Raw genomic sequence first — 3,810 nt, forward strand, 5'->3', positions numbered from 1 at the left:
CGCGAGGCGGCGGCGGGGTGGGGGGCGAGGCCGGGGGGGGTGCTGCCCGGAGAAAGGAGGAGGGGGCGCGGCGGCGCGGGGCAGGCCCCCCCTCCCCGGGCGCGCGCGGGGGACGGGGACGCGGAGGGGCGCGGGCCGGCGGGGGGCGCGCGGGGCGGCGCGGAAGGTCGCGCGAGCCGCGGCCGGTGTCGGCGGAGGCGCGGGCGGCGGGCCCCGCGCGGAGCCGCCTCCCTCCGGCGGGGCTCGGCCGGGAGCCGCGGGCAGAGCCGCCTTAAGGTGGCGCCGCCGCCCCCGGCCCGCCCACCCGGCCCGCCCGCCGCGCCCCTGCCACCTCCGGGCTGCGGGCACCCCCCTCCCCCGGGAACCCACCCCTTCCCCCACCCCGGGCCGGCGACCCGTGGGGAAACTGAGGCTCGCGCCCAGTCCCCCTCCCCCTCCCGGCACGTCGTCCCCCACCCCCACCCGAGGGCCCAAGCGAGAGAGACACACGCAAGGAAACCAAGAAATACCTGGAGGCCCGCAGTGGGGAGCAGCGTGGCGGGCAGGGGACAGTTGGGGTCAGAAATGGCCTTTCTGAGGGAGTGGGCTAAGACTTAGGAGGCGGCCTGGCCCGGTGCTGGCGGGGACACCTGCGTCTCTCTGGGCCCCTCTCTGGGCCTCAGTATTCCCACCTGTAAAATGGCAGACACAGGGGCTGCTTTTGCCGAGGCGGTACATGAACAGCCCTCAGCCTGGCCTGGCACAGAGTAAAAACCCCCACAGGTGGGATTTGGTGTTTCCACTGCTACCTCCAGCAGACTGGGCTGTCTCCTCCCTCAGACTCAGCTCCCAGGAGAACGGCAGTTGAATCCCTGCCATCAGACTCAGGTGTCTGAGGGCAGGGGCTGCACCTCCCACCACAGACCACAGACACCTGACACTCACCTGGGAGGGGGGACATTCTTATTCCCATCCTGCTTATGGAAAACCTCATGGCCTTTTGTTAAGTCGATCAACAAACGCGTATCGACCACCTGTTGTGGACGGCACACTGCGCTGGGCACTGGGCACAGCAGAGAGCGAAACAGAGAGAAACCCTTGCTTTGTATCAATCCCTGCATCTGTGTCTGCAGGGGAGTGAGCAAATAGTGCCCCAAACCCTGTTAAACTTAAAAGAGCATTGCCTTCCAGCCAACAGGTGTTTCTGGAACATCTATTACCTGCCAGGCACCCTTCCAGGTACCGGGAATATAAGGGAGAGCGGAGGAATACAGATTCCTGCCTTCTCTGAGCTCCGGGAACAAGACAAGACCACAGCTTGGTAATTATGGAATTATTTGTGTGTACAAAGGAAGAGTTTGGGGAGCAGGTATGGAAATGAATGAGAGGGAACCTGCTTATCCGGGGTGTCTGGGAGAGGCGTCTTTGAAGAGGTTTACATTAGAGATGAGATCTGGAGGATGCGAGGGTGGGGAGGAACAGAGATCCTGAGGATAAGGATTTGAGTGTGTGTGTGTGTGTGTGTGTTGGAGTATTCAATGGCTCCCTATTGTCCTCACAATAACACCCAAACTCCTCCCTCTTCCCAGGGACAGAGGGACGTTCAGGCCCTTCGCTGTTTTCCCAGCTGACCAGACAGGGGCCTGCCTTGGGGCTTTCGCACTTACCGTTCCCTCTGCCTGGAATGCTTCCCACCATTTAAGTCTCAGCTCGCACGTCACCTCCTAAGAAGACCCCCTTCCAGCTGCCCATTCAAGTGGTGTTCACAAATGGCGTTCACGCCTCCCGTCTTGTGATCCTCCAACACTGTGCCTTGTTCTGGATCCTTCTGGGCCCCAGCACGGTTTGTTTTGTTCTGTTTTGACAGGATCACGATGAGGCTGTGTGGGGACAGAGCCTCTCCCTTGCAGAGCCAGGCACACAGTAAGTGCTCAATAAATGAACAGAACAGGCCGGGCAGTGCATCCAGAAACAGAAACACAGCATCCAGCTAAAGCCAGAGATCCGCTGGCCACACTCCTGCTGGGAACTTGCAACAAACGAGAGTTCCGCCATTCTGCGGTGCCAGGACCTCCAGGTTCTGGGGGGTCTGTGAAGTCCTGTGTCCAAAACCCTTCCAGGAAGTGTCGTGCCTCCCCTGGATGTCCCCCGGGGCGCTAGATGTAGCATTCCACCCCCCCCCCGGCCCCCCCCCCCACCGTGCCTCACCCTGCCAGGCCCCACAGTCCATCCTGCTCCCCCAACACAGAGCTTCAACCCAGCCCCTTCTCTCCCCTCCGCCTACCACTCAATCCTATTCCCTCTCCCCACGGCACCCCCCTCCGGCCTCCTCACCCCTCCCATCTGAGCTCAAGCCACCTACCTCCCCCATGCGAGTGGATTTCACTCTTGTCACCTTTTGTGAGTCTGGCCCTCCCTCACTTCAGACCTTCTCATGGCTCCCCATTGCCCTCGGGACAAATCCCCAGGTCCTCAGGCTAGCATCAGATGCCCTGCACACACACACACACACCCCCCCGCCCCCCATCCAGGTTTCACCTCCTGTCCACCGGTTCACACACTCTCTCTGCTCCAGCCACACCAGTCCCAGTACCTACTCTGTGTTCTCTCCCACCTCTGGGCTTTTGCTTGTGTTGTTACCTCTTCCTGGAATTCACTCCTGCTCCTTTTCTGCCTGGAGCAAATCCACGTCTTCCAGGCCCAGCCCCAAAGCATCTCCTGCAGGCAACCCCTCCATTACACACACTGAACTCAGGCTGTTCAGGGAGGGATTTGTTCTAGAACCCATCCTCCTAACGGAAGACGCTGGGGTCCTAGGGAGGGCCCGGGAGGCAGGGGGTGGGGGGCAGAGTCAAGCACTCACTCCTGGGCCCACCTAGTTAGTGTCGTGACAGAGGGAGCATCTAGAGGGACCAGGGCCTCTGCCTGGTGAGTCCAGAGGAGGCTTCCTGGAGGAGGGGACCTTTACCCACCAGGCTTTAGATGTTTCTACCAGGCACACGCCACAAGGGAGGGTAAATACAGATTTGTGGATTGCCTGAGAAGCCACAAGACCACACACACACACACACACACACACACACACACACACGCTATGGTGTATATGATCTGCCAGGAAGGAAGAGACATTCTGCTCTGAGCAGCAGCTGTGAGAATTTGGGAAGACTTAGCTGAGAGCAACCTGTGAGATGGGAGACCCCCAGGCAGCCCATGACTCCATAACTCGCTGAAATGTCACATCCAGCCAGAGCAGGAGGCAGGGAAAGGACTCCGCCAGGGGTGAGTTACAGTCTGGGCAGTCTAGCACAACCTTCCCGCTACACCGAGAAGGCTGCGCCCAGCTAACTCTTGGGCCTTACAGGGCGTCTCGCCCCACCTCCCGAGGTCTCAGTTTCCCCATCTGCAGAATCCAGGGAGAAGCTGCAAAATGGGGGAAGGGACTTAGCTTCCGATCTCTCTCCTTCCACTTAGGAAAGCTCAGCCCCGGTTCCTGGCTGGGTTTTTATGATGTGGGTTTTTTTTTTTTTTTTTTTTTTTTTTTTTTAAAGGAAAAAGCTGAGAAGCAGCGCTGGGACCCGGGATTGCTCAGACCACCTTAAATCAGCCTCGCCGCCTCAGCTACTGTGGAAATTCCTTTCTCCGCGGTGGTTGGCTGGGTGTGCCAGCCAATCCTCCCGCGGCGCTCCCACATGGGTCCATGACATCACAATGGGCACTGGCCAATGGAAATCAAGAAACCCGCGACCAATGGCAGGAGGCTCTAGGATCGGCTGGGCCAATCGGAAGGCTGCCAGCGGGGTATGGAGAGTGCGGGTCGCCCCCTCCCTTGGA

The sequence above is a fragment of the Lynx canadensis genome, chromosome A2 (genome assembly GCF_007474595.2).
Source record: "Lynx canadensis isolate LIC74 chromosome A2, mLynCan4.pri.v2, whole genome shotgun sequence".
NCBI lineage: Eukaryota > Metazoa > Chordata > Mammalia > Carnivora > Felidae > Lynx > Lynx canadensis.